Source organism: Narcine bancroftii, chromosome 2, assembly GCF_036971445.1.
Source record: "Narcine bancroftii isolate sNarBan1 chromosome 2, sNarBan1.hap1, whole genome shotgun sequence".
Classification (NCBI taxonomy): domain Eukaryota; kingdom Metazoa; phylum Chordata; class Chondrichthyes; order Torpediniformes; family Narcinidae; genus Narcine; species Narcine bancroftii.
In genome coordinates, this window is record NC_091470.1 from 297,043,801 (window position 1) to 297,066,397 (window position 22,597).

Here is a 22,597-nt window from a genome sequence, read left to right on the forward strand (position 1 = left end):
CGTGACCCATCCAGCGCAGCTGGATCTTCAGCAGCGTGCACTCGATGCTGTCGACCTCTGCCATCTCGAGTACCTCGACGTTAGGGGTGTGAGCGCTCCAATGGATGTTGAGGATGGAGCGGAGACAACGCTGGTGGAAGCGTTCTAGGAGCCGTAGGTGGTGCCGGTAGAGGACCCATGATTCAGAGCCGAACAGGAGTGTGGGTATGACAACGGCTCTGTATACGCTTATCTTTGTGAGGTTTTTCAGTTGGTTGTTTTTCCAGACTCTTTTGTGTAGTCTTCCAAAGGCGCTATTTGCCTTGGCGAGTCTGTTGTCTATCTCATTGTCGATCCTTGCATCTGATGAAATGGCTGCACCATAACATAGATAGGTAAAAAATATTCACAGTATCAGTACAGTAAGAAAAAAACTGGAATTTCAATGATTAGGGTAGTATTACCTACATTGCCCACACGAGTGCCATATTTTCTATGCCCTACCTATTTAAATGTCTGCTTAAATGCCTTTTAAAATAACAATTATTTTCCTTTCATTTCAGTTCCCATGAAATGTATCTTTGCAATTTATCTTGATCATAGAAACGATGTGCTAGCACTGGAAAGTGTGTGGAAGAGATTTGCCAGGTGGTTGCCTGGAATGGATGGCTGCAGTTATAAGGAGCGATCTGATGGACTGGGATTATTTTCACTGGAGTGCAGAAGTTGAGGGGGTCTTGAGAGAGGTTTTTTAAATTATAGGGAGCTATAATTTAATGGTTGCATTCTTTCTTAAAGGATGCACATCTAAAACTAGAGGACATAGATTTAAGGTGAGGGGAAATAATTAAAGGAGATCTTAGGAGCAGGTTTTTTTACACACAGAGGGTGGTGGGTATTCAGAACAAGCTGCTAGAGGTGAAGGCACAGTGTTCAAACACATTTGGCAGATACATAGGTAGTAAAAGAATGGAAGGATACAAACTGAATTTAATATCTGGACAGTTTAAATCTTACATCCATAATGTTTCCCAGAGGGTACAATTCTGGATCCTGTAGGAAAATCCACTTTTGTTTTTTTCCCAGAATGTCCCTAGGTCCTCCCAGAAGAACTTCACCTTGGCACACAGCCAGGTTGAATGGATAAAGGTTCCAATCCCCACTCAATATGTTTCTGAGATTTCTGATATGGATTTATGCCATTTCTGTGATGTGAGGCACAGTTGATGCAGGAAACTGTATTGCACCAACCTGTATCTGGCATTAATGACTGTTATCATGCTCTCCAGACTGATCAGCACTGCTTGTGGATTGTTGTGCCCAAGTCCATCTCTCACCTTCCCTCTACCTGTGTAAGCCTGGCTTCGGGCCTTCACTTTGGAAAAAGAGATACATTTCAGAGATGAACTTGCGCATCTTCCCCTTTTGAATTAGAATCTCCATGTCACTGCACACGGGTAGGGCCCCAAATGATCCCTTAAGAAAGAACTTAACTGAAGATAGCAGAAGAAACTTTTATTAGGCAGAGGATATTTATCCCTCAGCTGTTCGAATGACATGAGGTGCATTTGCTCAAAACGATCCTTAATATACCTGATCCCCTTCTGGCACCAGGTGTCCAGAATATTATTATCCAGAGTTATGGGTATTAATTTGTTCTGGGTCAAGGGAGTTTTAAGAGATATCCCCATATTTAGTCTGACACATTGATTTATTTTTTTGCCAGGTCTGAATTACATGTTTAATATGGGGTTATCCATTTTCTGATCACTCTTTCTAATATGTTTTGTTTTAATTTCAGATTTGGAACATACTATTTTGTTCTTGTTAAAGCAATGTTCAAAAATTTGGCTACTAGTATCACCTTGCTGACGAAGGGGTTTGGTGTAGCTGGAATCTTGCCTGGTACAATTTTATTGATTCACACAATCACATATCTTGTCACAAGTGTGGTTACTATGGCAACCTCATTATCATCATCAGGCCTAAAATAGATTTCAAAATACAGGTAAGATCTGGATGATTTTGCCTTTATTTCAACTCCTGGAAACTTTGAATTATTTTAGATCAGTACACTCCGAATTTACTCCACTTAATTTCACTTTGCAATGGTGGGATTTAAGTTTTCTTGTCCTTGCATTGCTTGTCTGATAGAAATCACCAGGACTTATAATGCATTCTCAGGCAGACTTTGTGCAATATAGACATATTTCAAAGGACACAATGCCTGCCTCTGGGAGTTTTTCTGCAGCCTCTATAGTCTGGGTGTTTTAAGCTTCCATTGGTAGGGGATCATCCTATTTAGCTTGGTTAGAGACTAAAGAAAAAATGTGCAACACAGGAGAAATTAAAGTACAGTACGTGGCCTTGAACATTACCCATATTTCACTTGTAACATCAGGCAAAGGGATAATTGAAGGCAAGCAGCTTAGATTGTGGAGAAATAAAGACCTTTTCCACAATTCATCATATTTAAATCAATTTTTCTCTGTTATCCTAAAGGTTGATGATCAAATAGCACTTCAGCTCATCTAAAGGCAATTTTAACATCTGCCATAAGTGAACAGGAGGTGATACCACAGGAGGAGAAAGGAAGAGGAGAGGGAATTTGAGGCTAATGAAGAAAGGATAGTTTACCCCTCTCCACCAGAATATTTTAGCTGGATTTTCATCATCAGCAAGTGGGCTTTAATAAATTGACCCATGTCCCTTCTTTCAGTTGCATAATTTCCCCATTTTACATATGCCACTGTACTCAGAATCCTACCAAAGTTCCCATTCCTTTTATGGAACTATAGTAGATGCCTGCTGGCTCTAAGCAGTGGATGCCAGTGAGGATATAGCTGCAAGAACTCAGCCAGTCAGTCTGGGACTTTATTATGGGAATTGAATGTAATGTCTCACATTTGCAGATAGCATTAAGCTGGGTGCTCATGAGAGCTGTGTGGATGCAAGGTAACTTGGACAGATTAGGATAGTGGGAAATGTATCACATATAGAGTATAATGTTGAAAAACATAGGGATTTTGGTGGGAATTTTAGAAAGGCAGATTATTATCCTAAAGGTGAGGTGCAACAAGACACAGTGCATCAGTCATTAAAGGTTGGAATGCGGGTACAGTTCGCAAAGAGACAAGGCATGTTGGTCTTTATTGAGAGAAGGTTTTAAATATAGAAGTTGTGGATCTTACTGGCATAATACAGGGACTTGGAGAAGTTACATCTTGAGTATTGTGTGAAACTTTGGTTTCCCAATTTATGGAAAGACATTCTTGCTATTGAGGGAGTGCAGCAAAGGTTCACCAGACTGATCTCTGGCATGGTAGGACTTTTTCTTTTTCTTTGGCTTGGCTTCGCGGACGAAGATTTATGGAGGGGTAAAGTCCACGTCAGCTGCAGGCTCGTTTGTGAGATAATTGGTTGGTTGGGGTTGGGTGTTGGATTTTTCCTCCTTTGTCTTTTGACAGTGAGGTGGGCTCTACGGTCTTCTTCAAAGGAGGTTGCTGCCCGCCGAAATGTGAGACGCCAAGATGCACAGTTTGAGGCGATATTAGCCCACTGGCGGTGGTCAATGTGGCAGGCACCAAGAGCTTTCTTTAGGCAGTCCTTGTACCTCTTCTTTGGTGCACCTCTGTCTCGGTGGCCAGTGGAGAGCTCGCCATATAACACGATCTTGGGAAGGCAATGGTCCTCCATTCTGGAGACGTGACCTACCCAGCGCAGTTTGATCTTCAGCAGTGTGGATTTGATGCTGTCGGCCTCTGCCATCTCGAGTACTTCGATGTTGGAGATGAAGTCGCTCCAATGAATGTTGAGGATGGAGCGGAGACAACGCTGGTGGAACTGTTCTAGGAGCCGTAGGTGATGCCGGTAGAGGACCCATGATTCGGAGCCGAACAGGAGTGTGGGTATGACAACGGCTCTGTATACGCTAAACTTTGTGAGGTTTTTCAGTTGGTTGTTTTTCCAGACTCTTTTGTGTAGTCTTCCAAAGGCGCTATTTGCCTTGGCAAGTCTGTTGTCTATCTCGTTGACGATCCTTGCATCCGATGAAATGGTGCAGCCGAGATAGGTAAACTGGTTGACGCTTTGAGTTTTGTGTATCCGATGGAGATGTGGGGAGGCTAGTAGTCATGGTGGGGAGCTGGCTGATGGAGGACCTCAGTTTTCTTCAGGCTGACTTCCAGGCCAAACATTTTGGCAGTTTCCGCAAAACAGGCTGTCAAGCGCTAAAGAGCTGGCTCTGAATGGGCAACTAAAGCGGCATCGTCTGCAAAGAGAATGAAGAAAGGCTGGATAGGTTAGGGTATGTTTCTGAAGTTGGGGAGTCCAGAAAAAGAGGTCAAAGCCTAAGTATCAGGGGTATAAGAGGATTGAGAGTTGTGAACTCTCTACCAAAGAAAGTTGTTGAGCCTCGTTCATTAGATATATTCAAAAAAGAGAGTTAGACGCTATCTTAAAAGGATCAAAGCAAATAATGAGAAAACAGCAATAGGGGACTGAAGTTTCATGATCAGTCACGATTGCCCTGAATGGTGGAGCTGAATGACCTTGTCCTGCACCTATTTTGGTGGGAATGCCCATCCTCAGTAAGAAATGCCAGAAATTCATGGAATTGCTGGGATGGCACGGTTGGCATAGCGATTAGTGCAACACCTTTGCAACGCCAGCAATCGGGCCCAGGGTTCAAATCCCTCGCTGTCTATAAGAAGTTTGTACATTCTCCCTGTGTCTGTGAGGGATTTCTCCGGGGGGGCTCCAGTTCCCTCCCACTGTTTAAACGTTTACAGTTTAAGTTAATTGGGTGTAAAATTGGGCAGCACAGACTTGTGGGCCAAAATGTCCTGTTACAGTGCTGTATGTCTTAATTTTAAAAAAAATAAAATTTAAAACCCAGCAAAATTTTGGCCCCTACCTTTTCAACCAGCATTTTGAAATTAACCTCAGAACATTAAACATTATTAATCATCCAGAAATCTACAACTCAAAAGGTCCTCAAGTTTCCACCTGAGGGAAACTTTAATGATTTACCAGATAAGCAGATCCTAACAACATGCAGTGTTAATTGCTGAGAGATGCTGGTATCCTGAAATTTTGACTGCATGTCAATGGGGTTTTGCTGTCTGTGCTCAGAGTGTGGATTCCTTGCAGCTAACATAAACTTGTTATGAGCTTCCAGCATTTATGTTGAGGATTTGCCGACACATCAGACACAGGAAAGCCATGTCCATTCTTTTCAATGAAGGGGAACAGCGATGAAAGACATAGATGAGAGAAGGGTAATTTGTGCATTTTCGAGCATTAAGTTCAGAGAAGGAAAGATTTCATGTTCAAGATCACTTATTTCCAATTTCCAGAACCTCCACTTTATTTCTTCTTTTACATGCTTTTGAAGTTTAACAAAATGCTTTTAAGTACTTACAATTTCAGTCGCTTGAAGATTTTTTTCTATTCCAGAGATTGTAAAAGTCTTTGAACATTTTCTGTCCTTGATAGTTTTGACAGTTGGCTGAAATCAGGGTAGGTGGCTCCAAAGATTTTTTTTTATCAGTTGTTTAGTTGGAGCCCATGATAGCATTAGATCACACAGGGCCCCAAGATTATTCATTGCCTCTCTGCTCAGCTTCAGACAGGAAGGAGTTTAAACCTATCAAGGAGGTCAGTAACAAGTAGGGCCAGTCCTCGTAGATAATATGCTGGGCCATTCATTTAAAAACGGTCTTTGTTAAATTGAAAAATATACAAATCTCTGCTATTCTTTCCTAGACACTTTTCTGATAGCCTGGTTCCAATTGGAAATAAGACAAGAAATGGGTCAGCAGAGAAAAAAACATATAAACCTTATCCTAAAGCTGCATATCGTTTCCTTTTATGTAATTTATGTACAAATTGAATTCTTTTGATGTCAAGACTACAAATGGAACATTCCACTATTTTCCCCATTTTTAAAACCAACAAGCAGATGCTTCAGCACACTGTCGAGAATTTGATTGAAGAGCAATAAAAATGAGGAGTAGAAGAACTTTCAAAAATGTAGGGCCCTGCGAGGAACAGCATGGCCACCAAAAAAGTGGCAACATTTCAATATTCCATCTGCAGGTGTGAGGGCTAGCAGAAATAGGGAAGGGTGAAATTACAGAGGGGTGTGTAAACAAAAATGAAAGTTTTAAAATTAAGACATAAACAATTATGTCAGACAACTAAAGTTATTGTGAACAACAGGGAGATGAGTGAGAAGGACTTGGTTTGAATTAATCATTGTGATATAGGTACTTCAAGTTTATGAAGGGTACACTGATAGATACCAAACTGAAGTGCATTGGATTAGCCAACATTTATTGCAAGATGAAGGGTTACAACAGCAGCTGAGCTGAGGCAGGGGTATGGATTAGAGATTTTTACAGAGGTAGAAACAGGAGACTTTAGTATGACTGACAACTGGTCTAAAGCATACCTACTCAAATGGAATGCCATATTCAACAGACCCGTTGAGCATTAGATGCTTTCCAGAGAGATCTAGAGATTAAGTTGATGGCTCGGGAAAAGATTATATAATTATTGACAATTCCAAAGCAATAATATACATTCCTGCTTATCCAATAATGACTCAGACAAGCATCCTAACTATTTAGAGACATTGTTTTTGAAGGCAATAGAAGTTTGAGAGAGGTGTTGGTGAGGTGGATCTAAGCATCAGTGTATTGTGGAAACTCGCGGTGTGTTTGAGTTTGCGAGAAAACGTGGAGGAGTGGAAAGAGGACCAACTACTGACTGAAACAGAAAAGGTAAGAATGATAGTAGGCAATAATGCAGTCACACACAGCTGAATGGCAATGGAGGGATGGAGGAGGATAGTGTGGTTGGCTATGTCATTGGTTTCAGACACATTGTGGTGGGTGAGAGAGGATGATTTAACATGGACTCTGTCACAGCATGTCATGTGTGAGTTTGTCCGCAGCCATTCTGATACAATGGGATGGAGGGGGAGGAGAAGAAACTGAATGAAATGGTTAAAAAAAAGTTTCAGTAAAAATTGGGAAGTGACTGCTCATTCAACATCTTGATAGAAAAGATCAAGTGAATTAAGAATCTAATATCTTTCTTTCTTTCTTTTTCTTTGGCTTGGCTTCGCGGACGGAGATTTATGGAGGGGGTAAAAGTCCACGCCAGCTGCAGGCTCGATTGTGGCTGACAAGTCCGATGCGGGACAGGCAGACACGGTTGCAGCGGTTGCAGGGGAAAATTGGTTGGTTGGGGTTGGGTGTTGGGTTTTTCCTCCTTTGCCTTTTGTCAGTGAGGTGTTCAGCCGCATTTGCTCTGTTTATTTTCCCACCTCTGAATGTTATTTTTACACATCACTCAGTTTTACAAATTTTACTTGGTCAGACTGTAATTAGTCTGGAAGGTTCATATTTACATCATGCCTTCCACAATATTAAAAATTCTCAAAACACTCAACAGCTAATGGCCTACTGTTTACAATTACTGTTAGCTGCAGGAATTGCAGCAGCCAATCTCCCCTGGGCTTGGACCCACAAGCAGTAATATGATAATGGCCCATTAATGTATTTTAATGATGATAATTAGAAATAAATATTAGCCAAGGCACAGTATCCTCAAAAAGCAGCATATGGATTTTTAAAAAATCCTCCTCAGGTGAAACTATGATTCAAAGGGAAGCAAATCTAACAGTGCAGTGCTGAGTTCTGGCGTGCTTAAAAACTAAATGCAACTATCATCCTCTGAGATGTGAATGTGGTATAGCTAGTCTACAGCTGACACCTGAATAAAAAACGTGAAATGCTGAAAATGCTCAAGCGAGCAGCATATTTTGAAAGTTTTAACTTTGTTTCTCTTTCCACAGATGTTGCCTTTTGTGTATTTTCAGCTTTTATTTCATATTTCCACCATCAGCAGTACTGCTTTTTATTTTCACTTAAAACTTACACAAAATTATGACCACAGAAGTTTTAAATGTTTAGAAATTTATAAATTGAAGGTAAAAACATTATTTTTCCTTCTATACAGTGTGGAGAGGGTGAGCAAATTTAAGTTCTTGGGCATTACTATCTCAGAAGATATTTCCTGGACCCAACACACAAATCACATCGTGAAGAACACACATCAGTGCCTCTACTTCCTCAGGAGTTTGCAGAGGTTTGGTATTACACTGGAAACCCCAGCAAATTTCTGCAGATGTAAGGTGGAAAATGTGCTGACTGGCTGCATTACAGTCTGGTAGGGGGATATCAATGTCCTTGAGTGTAAAGCCCAGGACATCACAGGCAAAACCCTCCCCACCATCGATAACATCTACAGGCAGCGGGAATCATCAAGGATCCACACCTACCAGCACACGCTCTGTTTTCACTGTTACCAACAGAAAAGAGGTATAGTGTGCCACCAGATTCGCACCACTAGTTTCAGGAACAGCTGCTGTCCCTCCACCATCAGACTCCTCAACAACAAACCAAAACAGAGGATCATTTAAGACTTTTGAACTTGACTGATTTTTTTTCTCTCTGTTTGTTTACGTGTGTGCTTTGTGTACATTTTTTTTACACTACCAAAAGTGGTAATTCTGTCTTGCCTGCAGAATAAAGAATCTCAGGGTTGCATATAATGTCATGTATGTACTCTGAGAATAAATCTGAAATCTGTCCAGGGAGAAAGGTGAGAAGGACAAGAGGAAACAGAGAAGAGAAAAGAAAGATGAGAAAGGGGATGGAATTCAGAAGAGGGAGGGAAATTAGATTAATTTCAAAGGATGACAATCAGATATAAAAGGGGACAGGTAAAAGAAGTGCAAGGGAATGGAAAACAAGGAAGGGCAAGTAATGAGCACAGAGGAGGTGATGGAGAGAGAGGAAATGGGAGAAAGGGAAGAAGGGAAATGAACAAGGAAAAAAGTACAATTAAAATGGAAAAAGGTGTTGACAATGAGAAAGAATACAAAACAGAAGTATGGCCTGTGAAAAAACCGTGGGACCATGGGATATGCTGGAGGATTAGCCGGGATGAGATAACAGGATAGAAATATGGAGAAAGGAAGGATTCCAGATTAGTTAGACAGCAAATGGGATGACTTCAGAAAATTAGCTTGGCATAGAGAGGCAACTCAGATTGCCATCTGTGGATTGAAGCACATTTAGATTTAGAAAGTTGATATGAATGAATAAACGTTAAGCTATTTTCTCACATTTAAAAAAAAAGTTGAAGTTCTGTGCAAAGCTAATCCAACTCGATTATTGCAACACTTGTAGACTCCTGAATTTAGCAGGTGGGTGACTAATGAGATGCGATACCCTCGACTTTGAAAAAAAATCTATTGTAGCACTGCCCACAGGCTTAACTGCCACTCTTGGCAGTGGAATAAATGGTTATGCCTGGGAAACGAGATCACCCTGAATGCTTTCAATGAAACATTCATCTCATGCAGCAGGTTTAATACAAGTGAAAAAAATGAAACAAAGTAGGAGAATTGATTGCACCTTATCTGACAATTTTTTTTTGTGCAGTATTTAAAAAAAAGACTCATTTTACAAGATAGTTGATGACAACAATCTTCCCAAGGAAAGAATCAAACAAAAAAGCTTGAGTTAATTTATTGCCCGTTTTAGAACAATGTGAACTTGATGCATAATCCAAGTTACATTTTGCCAGCAAATCCAGTCTCATTATGTTAATGTAATAAAGCCATTTCCTGTAGTAGTGAAAAAAGGGCAACAGAAGCCAGATTGATTTGTTTTTTCCCTTTCCCCCGCCCCCCCCCACAAAGATGCATAACTACAAATCCATTCTGGAGAACCAGTATGAGCGATGATGACGTGTGATGGTGCAGCTTTTTCGCCAGTTGTTGATCATTGTGTGACACTGCTAACAGATCAAAAATAGCAAATTACAAGACTGTTCACCCAAAAGGATTGATGAAATCATGTTTTTATTTCACTCATCCATCAAGTACCTTTAAGTAGACCTTTCTTTACATCATGATGAGGTCGAGAACAAACCATATTTAGCTTGAGTGGCTTCTCTATCGTGGGTGATTTCACCTGGTATTTTAAATATCTCATTGACAAGAACATCAATTAAAAAGTTTTGTTTTTCTCCCCAGACACCCCTAACTTTCCCACCTCAACTCATAAGTGAGTAAGACTAATACGTGCTTCTAGATTTGATCCACTGGCAGTCCCTATTATATTATTCCTCAGCAGGACTATTATCATTGACCCAAGCTTTTATTTTTATACATCTCTTTGCCAATTCTGATAAAAGGTCAAAATTTGTTTTTCTTCACCTAGGAGCTACCTGACATATTGAGTATTTCCTACATTTTGATTTTGTTTCATTGGATTCAGAAACGAGTTTGAAGCTTGCAGGTTATAAACAATTTTAATGGCTCCAAGCAGTCTTAACATTCAATGCTGACAATTATATAATGCCTGCATTTTCCTAGTGTTTTGCTGGGTGTATCCAGTGCTTGCTGCTCTGCTTCAGGCTCTGAAGTGTGAAGTTTTTGGATCAGCTAATTTCCAATGTTTACTTCAAGTCATAGAGCAACAGAACACAGAATGGACCCTTCTTCCCAATTCATCATGCCCAACAAGTGGCTATTCTAGACTGGTCCAATATACTTGTATTTGGCCCATAATCCTGCCAAGCCCTTAAGGGCACAACATTAGACACTTAATGAGAGGCCAAAGCTAGCGTAAATATCTCTGCAAGGTCTTCCACAACTTTTACCTTAGCTTCTCAAAAGATCCAAGAATGCACTTGGTCCCTCCCTGCTTAATGGCTTAATCCCTGCTTAATCAGCTTAATGCACTCCAAGGTTTACAACACCTCCTCCCTGGTGATTGATACATGGCCAAATACATTGTAAATCACTTGCTTCAGTTCTTCAGCTTCGACGACCTCCACAGTAAAACCTGATGAGAAATTTTCATTTAGAATCTCACCATCACCTATGGCGTCACAAAGATGGCTAGCTGGTCTTTACTTTACCACTATACTTTTACCCCATTTTTGACTGAAGCAAAACTCTCCAGATTAGAACAAATGCCCTTTAATAGTCACAAAATGTGCTAATACCACCAATGAGACCAAGAAAAGTGTCTACATTTTGACTATGTTTTGGTCATGACATCTAATCAAATAATCCATTAGTCAAATATTTATAAGATTACTTGTCTTTCTGTGCTCCATAGTTTGCAGTGGACCACACCGCAATCCTTGTTTTAACTTGTGATGACTTTAGGCCACTCACATGTGGAAAACCATGAGTTCAGTGGGTCATGGGGCCATACATAATGTACTCCACCCCCTCCCTGCACTCTCCACTTCCATTGCAGCATTTGTGTACTTTGAAATCTGACAATCTTCCCTATACACAGCTCAGCAAAGATAGAGCAGTTTATCTCTTCATTTCTCATAAGGAATATTCAGTGGTTAAAGGAATAATTATTGGATGCATTTACTGGCCTTTACAACCAAGCTCTCAGCTTTTTAGGGCTGCAACCTTTCATCACCACATCTTAATACCTCAATGAATCCAATCCACTCGTCATAGTTGGTGTTTCACTCCAGATGAAACAAAATGTCCTCATGTGGAAAGTAAATAGAGAAATAGGGAAGGTTATTGCAGTGATACTCATCTTTGGGACTAGAGGGATTAATAAAACCATTGAAATAGCAGAAATGGTTAGCTGAAATGAAAACATTTCTCCAAGAGAGAGCAAAATCCGATTAGGTAAAGAAATAAAATATTAGGATACCAAAACTTCAGGGGGCAGGGGGCAGTGGAGAAAATCAACCTTACAGATCATGAGAATCTCCATAAATTTGGGAGAAAATGAGGATTACAAGGTTGTGGCTCAAACTTGAAACAACTGGCTACATACTATTTTAGCTTATAGCTTTTTTCAGAGAGGGAGAGGAGCAAGTTGGGGTGAGATTCTATTTCCGCCACAACTTGTAGTAAACCCATTGGGAACTTACCAATTCATATGGATTGAAAGAAGAGACATACAACTATCATGGAATACTACCCACCAAACAGACAGGATTGCTCCAATGAGGCACGTTCGGCAGGTCCCACCATCCCTCAACAACATACTTTCTGGACGCCCCACAGCATGATACAGGAGATGCTTGGCTCAAGGTCAGAAAAAGCTGAAGGGTGATTGTAAATGTAGCTCAGAATATAACAAAAGCTCCATCAATATCTCCTGCTGCCTAGAAAGAACAGCCAAGAAACTGAAGGACCTACCATACCCCATCAGACGCTGAATAATCAGTATTGATATTTATAACAGACGAATCTAAGAATGGGAAGTTGCTGTTTCAAGACTAAACCTTTCATCAGGCATGACAAAAATCAAGCAGGTGCCCGAATAAGGTGGGGGATAGTGGAAGAGGAGCATTGCGTGAAGGTGATAAGTAGACAGGTTGGAGGGAGAAGAGAAAGTAACTGAGAGGTGATCAGAGAAGGAAGATGCTCTCTGATAGGAATAACACCTGAGATGGAAGAAGGAAGGTGTTGGTGATGGGCAGGGGAAAGACAAGGAAAGGAATGAGTAAAAACGAGGGGGATATGAAAAATGGAGTTCAGGGGAAGGGATTAGCAGAAACTAGGCAAGTTGATAATGATACCATCTAGTTTGCTTTCATCTCAACTGCCTATTGCTTTCCATGGTTGTGTTACTTGCCAAGTTCCTCCAACACTTGTGTATTGTTCTAATTCTCCAGCATCCGCAGATTCTTTTTTTTTGGGGTACAAAGCACACATTTATTTCAGGGATGGAAATTGGAGAACCGGGTTGATATGTTATGGAAACCCCTACAGACAGACAGACCACTCCACCCTGAAGGGGGTAAATATACACTTCAGATAACGAGGGAGAAACTGACAGATTGGAGGAAATTGCATAAACATTCAACAATTAAGATCATGGTGATACTACATGCCCCCACCCCTTGACCAGTATGGACATGGCTCTTGCTACCTGGCCTCGAGACTCACCCCAACCCAGTGTGAAAGGTGCTACTCGTGTGCCACGAGGAGTCCAAAGAGTCAGAACAAAAGGGCATATGGTCCTTTATAGTTCTGCAGGCAGTACTGGGGGGGCCAGTCACTCAGGGCAGACTGAGCCCTGTTGGCTGCTGTGGCCAATGGCTTGATGCCAAATGCAGGGGCTGAGGTGATTTACCTGGGCCATTTGGGTGAAGGTCAGGGCTGAGTCTGGGTGGGCTGCCTGGACTGCAGCACCTGGTGTTTTAGGTGGGCCAATTGCAAGGATCACATTGATGACTTGGGGTGACTCTTTGACCTTAATTGGCAGGCAGTGTCTTCTAAACAGAAGTGCAGTGGCCTCTCCATTACAATCCACCCCTTCAGAAGATGCACGGTGCTCCCATAATATGACTGGTGATAACTAAGGCTAAAAGGGTAATGACAAGGTACATATAATTTGACAAGCACAACACAGAATAATTATGGCTAGGATAATCAGAATAAATGAAATCCCCAGTGTATGATAGTTGCCCAATGGAGCCAAATGCCCACCAGTGACCCATGAGGTGGTAATGCTGGAGGATCTAATCCCTTGATATTTTTCATTTTGGCCACTGAGTCCCGAATGTGGTCAGCCAGGTGGGTGATGTTGGAGGATTCATCAGGTATGTAGGTGAAGCACTCCTGGCCAATGACTGCACAGGTAACACAGTTTGCTGTCAGGTAGTCCAGGGCCATTTGATTTTGCAGTGCCACCATATGTACTGCCTTCAGGTCCACAGCTGTCTGGGTCAGAGCATCCTGTGTATGGTGGAGGGACATTGCCATCTCAGCATCTGCAGATTCTTCATCTACCATCAAGATGGATTCTCTGCCTGTTTTAAAAATATGGGGTGAAAGTATCAGTCACCATCCCAGCATTATCTGGGCCATTCATTTTATTTTTCACTCAGAGGCTACAATTTTAAAAACAGTTCCTCGTTAATTTTGATAATCCTTGTGCTAATCCAGTACTAGTTTCCTTGGATTTATCTAATATGCTATTCTGCTCTTTTGTAAATAGCAAGATTGATTATTTAACAAGGCCAACATCTGATTATTTTTATTTAAGGCAGTGGTTTTCAAACTACCCCCTAAACTCACATTCCACCATAAGCCTTAAGTGTTCTGTGATTATGAAAGGATTGCTTAAGTGGGTAGTATGTGAGTGGGAAGGGAAGGTTGAGAATCACTGCTCTATACCCAATTGTTATTGAAATATTTAGCTTGGGAAAAATTGTCATTGGCCTATTTCCTTTGGAGTTATGAAATCGTACACAAAACGAGTCATTTAGATACGATTAAAACAGTGGTTTCACACCTTTCTCTTTCCACACACAAACCACTTTAAGCAATCCTTTACTAATCCCAGAGCATTTCTGTCATAGGGATTAAGGTGGAATATGAGTTTTGGGGGCAGTTTGAAAACCACTGATTTATGGCATCAGTTGAGATTTCCAGGGAACAATGCTCAATTCACAGCACAAAACAACCTGCTGGTTGGACTCATCAGGTCAAGCAGCAGGTGTGGAGGAAAAAGAATGATCAATGTCTTTGGCCAAGACCCTGCATTGGGTCTCTTCGCATTCCATCTATGTTGCAAAAACAATTTGCTTTGTATTGTTTATTGTTGTTTCTAACAGTTTATTGTAATTGTATCCTGCCTTTTGCCTTCCAATACTAAGAATTCATGGTCATTCTAAAAGAGATGTTATTAATCTTAAAAGTGGATAAAGGCTCATGAATCCCAAAGTCTAATCAAGTACATCTTTAGATATTGTGGAAAGCTCCGAAAGATGCAGGTATATTTAACCATATATTCTTTCTTTCTTTTTCTTCTTCTTCTTTGGCTTGGCTTCGCGGACGAAGATTTAAGGAGGGGGTAAAAAGTCCACGTCAGCTGCAGGCTCGTTTGTGGCTGACAAGTCCGATGCGGGACAGGCAGACACGATTGCAGCGGTTGCAGGGGAAAATTGGTGGGTTGGGGTTGGGTGTTGGGTTTTTCCTCCTCTGCCTTTTGTTTTACCATATACCATATAACCATTTACGGAGTGGAAACAGGCCATGTTGGCCTTTCGAGTCCGCACCGGTTCACTGATCCTATGGATCCTGTCTGATCTGCAATTTGTTATTTGCTCAAGATTCCAGCATCTGCAACTTCAGTGTTTCCCAGTCCATGATGTGTCTGATTAGACAATTTCCCCATACTTAATCCTAATCCATCATGTCCCTATCCTTGGTGCAGCAGTTCACTTGTGAATCTGCAGGGGTCATCGACTGCATCCAGTGCTCCTGTTGTGATCTCCTCTATATCAGAGAGACTGAGAAGTCACTTTGTTGAGCACCTTGGCTCTCTCCACTGCAATAGGGTGGATCTCCCAGTGGCCACCCATATCAATTCCCTGTCCCATTCCCTTGTTGATATTTGTATCATTGTTCTCCACTGGTGAGGAGCCGAATGACTGGAGGACAATTACATTTTAAATTTATACATACAGCATGGTAACACAGCCTGTTACCACCCAATTAACCTACAACCTCCGATACATTTTGCACGGTGGAAGGGAACCAGAGCCCCTGGAGGAAACTCATGCAGACATGGGGAGAATGTACTTACGAACTCCTTACAGACAGTATGGGATTTGAACCTCGGTTCTGATTGCTGGCACTGAACCATTCAGCCAAGAGTCTGCTCTGTTATTTGAATGTGGCTGATAACATTTTTCCTCGCAACCTCATTCTCTTGCCTTGTGCCTGTAACATTTGACACTCTTACTAAGCAAGAACCTATCAACTTCTACTTTAAATATGCCTAATAATTTGACCTCCACAATCATCAGGGCAATGAATTCAACAGATTAACCACCCTGTGGATGAAGAAATTTCTCATCTCTGCTCCAAAGTGTTCTCCTTTTATTGAGACCGTGCACTTTTATCCTACAGTCTCCCACTACTGTCAACATCTTCTCCATATCCATTCTATCGGGGCCTTTCAATATCCATGAGGTTTCAATTGAGACCCCATGTATCCTTCTAAAGATGCCCAGAACCATAAACACTCAGCATACATTAACCCTCTCATCCCCAGGATCATTGTCATAAGCCTCCTCCAGACCTTCTCCAACACCAGCACAATCTTCCTTTGATATGGGGTCCAAAACTACTTACAACATATCCTGATCAACACCTTATAACACCTCAGCCACGCATCTTTGCTTTTATATCCTAGACCTTTTGAAATGAGTGCTGACATTACATTTGCCTTGCTTATACTGACTCAACCTGCATGTTAGCATTTAGGGAATCCTGCACTGAAACTTCCAAGTCCTTTTGGACCTCTGCTTTCTGCATTCTCTCCCTATGCAGAAAATAATCTACTTCTTTATTCCTTCGACCACAGTGCATTACCATACATCTCTCTACACTGTATTCCATTTGCCACTTTTTTTTTTACCCATTACTCCAACCTATTCAAGTCCCTGCACAGACTTCTTCCTTCCTCAACACGACACGTCCCACCACCTATCTTTATAGTATTCACAAACTTGGCTACAAAACCATTAATTCCCTCATTCAAATCATTACAATCTCACATGAAAAGTAGCAGACCCAACATCCTACAGAACCCCACGTCACTGAAAGCCAGCCAGAAAAGGCCCCATTTATTCCTGTTCTTTGCCTTCTGCCAGCCAGCTAATCTTCTACCCATGCTTGTACCTATCCTGTAATGCCATAGGCTCCTATCTTGTTTAACAGCTTCACGTGCAGCACCTTGTCAGACCTTCTGAAAATCCAAGTCTACTTACTCTTCTTTGTCTCAATGCTTGAAACTTCCTGAAAGACCTCCAACAGGTTTATCAGGCAAGATCTCCCCTGAAGGAAACTGTTCTGACATTGGAGTATTTAATCACGTGCTTAAGCACCCCAAAACCTCATCTTTAATAATAGACTCTAGGATCACCAACCACTTTAGTCAGGCTAATCAGCCCATAATTTTCTATCGTCAGCATCACTTTGTGCATGGGAAATGGCATTTTACAAATTTGAGGGTTTTTTTTTTTAAAAGGGCTGATTGACCAAGAGGTTTCATGAGTGCAGGATTAGTAGACACTCTCGACATGGATTTCAACAAGGCCTGTCAAAAGGTGGTTGGCTGATACAAAATTGGATCACAGGGGATTCAGTGTGAGTTGACCAATTGGATACGTGGATACGTCATAGAGTGTTAGTGAAGGGCTGCTATTCAGATTTCAAACATCTATTAGACTTGAACCTTTCCCTGGTTCACTAATTATCTTTCTTTCTTCTTTGGCTTGGCTTTGCGGACGAAGATTTATGGAGGGGGTAAAAAGTCCACGTCAGCTGCAGGCTCGTTTGTGGCTGACAAGTCCGATGCGGGACAGGCAGACACGATTGCAGCGGTTGCAAGGAAAAATTTGTTGGTTGGGGTTGGGTGTTGGGTTTTTCCTCCTTTGCCTTTTGTCAGTGAGGTGGGCTCTGCGGTCTTCTTCAAAGGAGGTTGCTGCCCGCCAAACTGTGAGGCGCCAAGATGCACGGTTTGAGGCGTTATCAGCCCACTGGCGGTGGTCAATGTGGCAGGCACCAAGAGATTTCTTTAGGCAGTCCTTGTACCTTTTCTTTGGTGCACCTCTGTCACGGTGGCCAGTGGAGAGCTCGCCATATAACACGATCTTGGGAAGGCGATGGTCCTCCATTCTGGAGACGTGACCCATCCAGCGCAGCTGGATCTTCAGCAGCGTGGACTCGATGCTGTCGACCTCTGCCATCTCGAGTACTTCGACGTTAGGGGTGTAAGCGCTCCAATGGATGTTGAGGATGGAGCGGAGACAACGCTGGTGGAAGCGTTCTAGGAGCCGTAGGTGGTGCCGGTAGAGGACCCATGATTCGGAGCCGAACAGGAGTGTGGGTATGACAACGGCTCTGTATACGCTTATCTTTGTGAGGTTTTTCAGTTGGTTGTTTTCCCAGACTCTTTTGTGTAGTCTTCCAAAGGCGCTATTTGCCTTGGCGAGTCTGTTGTCTATCTCATTGTCGATCCTTGCATCTGATGAAATGGTGCAGCCGAGATAGGTAAACTGGTTGACCGTTTTGAGTTTTGTGTGCCCGATGGAGATGTGGGGGAGCTGGTAGTCATGGTGGGGAGCTGGCTGATGGAGGACCTCAGTTTTCTTCAGGCTGACTTCCAGGCCAAACATTTTGGCAGTTTCCGCAAAGCAGGACGTCAAGCGCTGAAGAGCTGGCTCTGAATGGGCAACTAAAGCGGCATCATCTGCAAAGAGTAGTTCACGGACAAGTTTCTCTTGTGTCTTGGTGTGAGCTTGCAGGCGCCTCAGATTGAAGAGACTGCCATCCGTGCGGTACCGGATGTAAACAGCGTCTTCATTGTTGGGGTCTTTCATGGCTTGGTTCAGCATCATGCTGAAGAAGATTGAAAAGAGGGTTGGTGCGAGAACACAGCCTTGCTTCACGCCATTGTTAATGGAGAAGGGTTCAGAGAGCTCATTGCTGTATCTGACCCGACCTTGTTGGTTTTCGTGCAGTTGGATAATCATGTTGAGGAACTTTGGGGGACATCCGATGCGCTCTAGTATTTGCCAAAGCCCTTTCCTGCTCACGGTGTCGAAGGCTTTGGTGAGGTCAACAAAGGTGATGTAGAGTCCTTTGTTTTGTTCTCTGCACTTTTCTTGGAGCTGTCTGAGGGCAAAGACCATGTCAGTGGTTCCTCTGTTTGCGCGAAAGCCTCACTGTGATTCTGGGAGAATATTCTCGGCGACACTAGGTATTATTCTATTTAGTAGAATCCTAGCGAAGATTTTGCCCCAGTAGCACAAATTGTACCACTTTTTTTGCTGTAGGTTAGTTTGAATATTTATCATCTACTGTATCCTATGTATTTATTGTTGCTTTTAATTCAGTTTTACTATTATACATTTTCTTTTTAAATTCTGTACCTATTTAGCTGCAGCAAGAATTTCAGTGCATATGTACATTGAACAATGTGCACAAACAATAAATTCATTATCATTCAAATTCAAGGCTTGTGATCAGTGGTGTGCTGGGTCCATTGTTGTTAACTATCTGTATTAACAACCTTGGATTAGAACATAGTTAGGCAGTTAGCAGATGTTACCAACATTGGTAATAAGAGTGGACAGTGAAGAAACTTAACCAATACTGCATCAGAATCTGTATCATCTGTGGGCTGTGGAACGGCAGATGGACTTTAACTCAGTCCAAGGTGAAATGCATTATGGTATGTAAGAGGTCTGGAAAATGTTGTAGAATAGAGACCTTGAAATACATTGCTTCCTGAAAATTTTGACTGAGATAGACAGGCTGGTGTAGAAGACTTCTGCCAAGCTTACCTCATCAGTCTGGGGTATCATGTCACAACTGTACAAGATGCTGGTGAGATCACACAAATGTTTGTAGAAGAACCTAGAGGTTCACAGCATGGAACCACACCAACCACACTGATTTAACCTAGTGTAGTATTTGGCCTCTATCCCTCCGAACCTTTTCTATCCATATACCTACCTATACTGTATGTACCAACCACCATCACTTCTTCTGACAGTTTGTTCCACATACCGATCAGAGTCTGTATGAAAAGGTTGGCCCTCAGGACCTTCTTAAATCTTCCCCATCTCAACTTAAAGTTATGACCTCCAAGTTTTAGACTCTGTTCTGGAAAAAAAAAGGACTATCACGATTTACCTGATCTCTGCTCATTTTATAAACTTCTAAGATTTCTCCTCCCCCTAACCACCCAGTCTGTTGCACTTCCAGAAAGGAAAATTCCATCCCAACTCAAACCTGCCATTCACAGCAACAATCTCAGAAATCTTTTCTGTAACTCTTTCCAGTTTCTTGATGCCGATGGAAGCAAGCGTACCAAATGCTGTGACTTCTTCAATACACTTCTACCACAGAGGTAGAAACTGGTTCCACATCACATTATTTCTCAATGTACCTGTTAAGTATTCATGTACAAATAGTGCAGCTTAAGTGTCTGGTCCCATATTCTAGTGCAAGTAGCCTCCTTCAACAATCATGGAATTATCTGCATGTTGAATTAAATCGCTGTGAAAGAAATGGATCATGCAAAACAAGCAGACGAAAATTGGATTTGGTTTCTTGGGTACGACTGAAAAGGAAAAGCTACCTAACTTGCATAAAATTGAGAGATATTCTGAAACATTTTATTACAACAAATCATGCTTATTATCATATGACTTCTAAATGACAGCATTGTCATTCTGTTTGATGGTCTTTTGAATTTTGATACCTGTTATTAATGACAGTGCTTTTGCAGTCTTTTATTTATCTCTGGTTAGAACAAATGTTTTTATAAGGTTTGGACCCATCTGCTTTTCTGAATATATAAAACAGTATTTTATTGAGCATTTTTTTTTATTGAGATAATCATCTGGTACTTCTAACCAACAAAAATGGAAAGCCAATTGGTGCAGTTACATCAATTTTAAGGGCCACTTCATGACATTTTTAAAATCCAAACACAATTGCTGTTTAACCTATGACTTCAACTATTTTGTTCATCGTTGCACAATTTTATTTTCTCTCAGCTTCAAGATAGAAAAATGGACAATATGAAGTTCAGCTGGACTGCAATGATTTATCTTTGAATAAAATGCAGCAAAGTCCAAAAATAAAGGACCTGATTGATGTCTAGTTCATGTGTGTCAGAAATATTACATTTATTTCATGCTTAAAATGATTTTGACAGCCACAAGTAAAAAGATGCTCATTATTTATTAACAAATTGCTCAGGCCTGTTTAAGAGGGCAAATGCAAAATTACTGAATGACTTGCAATCAAGCTTGGAACATATTCCCTTTGCCGAACAAGGGATAGTTCACCTTTTTGATTACACATATACTGCACCATTGTTATTGTTCAATGCATCCTAATATTAATTTGCAGGACACACCTATTTTTGGATCTATTTCTTCGTAAAACTGTAATGCCACTTTACCCTTCCATCTTCTAGCTAAGGCAGAAGTTGGAAAATGTAATTTACAAGAATGAGGCACTTGAAAAAAAATAAAAAAGGAAGTTGCTTGGGATTATCTCATGGGATGACCCATCAATGACTGAAGGAAAATATAAGCTGATTTATTGATATTGTATATTCCATTTAAACTGCTTCACAGTAGAGAAAATAGTGAAGCTTTTCCAGCAGGCAATCAATACTGCCAGAAACATGGACACTGTTAGAAATAGAAAATTCTCTGTGGCTGGGCACCCACAAATATCGCAGATAATGAAAAGGTGATTATTAATATTTGTTATTAACATTGTGAGCTAAAATGAAATCATAGTTACTTGCAGGACTAAAGAGCACAAACACATTCACAATTTATTATTAAAACGCTAATAAAAAGAAAGCACCGAGCTAGCGATAGTTTCTCCATAGTTATCTAGAGCTGAAAGTAGTATCAGTTCCAAATTCCAGAAACTTAATTGTGCTTAGAACAAGGTAGCATATGGAGGTCACAATACAGATGCAGAAAAAGAATGCACAGGTAAAAGGTCATCAGTTATTTTTGCTTTATCACACGTTTCAAGTAGAAATGTTTGATTAAATTTCATGACAAATACCAAAACCAAAAAGTTACAAGGCTTAACAACAAAAAATACAAACTAGCAATCTAATAATAGATTTACTTGAACAATAGCAGAGTGAAAATTCTACATTAAGAGAAAAAAAAGTGTACAATGGACAGACATCCAGTCAGCATCTGAAAGTGGTGAATGTTTCTGTAGAATTGTCAAAGGCTCCCAACTGAGTGATATCTAAAAATATAAATGAATGCTTCATGTTGAGATTAATTTATTATTTTCCAGAAATGTTCACCATCTTTCGCCTTTAACCATTGGCTAACCATTTTCTGCAGTATCAATTTTAACTTCATTTCTAGCATTTCACTGTTTACCTTGGGCATTATTGCAAGACAGGATGTTGCTGCCTTCATTCCCACAATGTTTCATTTATCACTGCTTTGTAATTCACTGTTGCTCTAATGAGAAACAGCTTTAGTGTCGCATAGTTGTTTAATTGCGATTGTAGCATCAGGCAGGAGATAACCCCATGCACAAGACTTGCAAAGTCTTATAAATCATAACCAAATTTAAAAAGTAAATTGCAAAAAATACAAAAGGTTAAAGGTTGGTATCCCATGCCTGCACAGCCTGAACAATGTGCACAGCTGCAAATTGGCATGATTGCTGTTTAATAAGACAATGCTACAGATTTAAAGTATTAAAATGCAACATTCTGAACTTTTCTATCATCTTCAGAGATATTACTATAGTGGAGAGCATGAGTTTTAAGAGATGAATATAATTGTAGGCCTTGAATAGCATATAATTAATGTGACATTTTGCCAAATAAGAGGCCTTCATTGCACATTTGCCTGCATACGTTACACCATTCATTGAGGAACAATAACAGCAAAACAGTCACAAATTGTAAACTTTTTTTTGAAATGTTCACGTGTTAAAATTTAAACAATTATGAATGAA

At 40.9% G+C, this 22,597-nt stretch overlaps 1 long non-coding RNA gene across 1 annotated transcript; it reads left to right on the top strand.

Annotated features, from left to right (window-relative positions):
* The first annotated feature begins 1,945 nt into the window (after positions 1-1,945).
* On the top strand, positions 1,946-20,746 carry LOC138755455 (uncharacterized). Its single transcript, XR_011352305.1, has 3 exons — positions 1,946-1,987; positions 6,629-6,764; positions 20,638-20,746. It is a non-coding gene; the product is annotated as an uncharacterized lncRNA (long non-coding RNA).
* Positions 20,747-22,597: the final 1,851 nt, after the last annotated feature.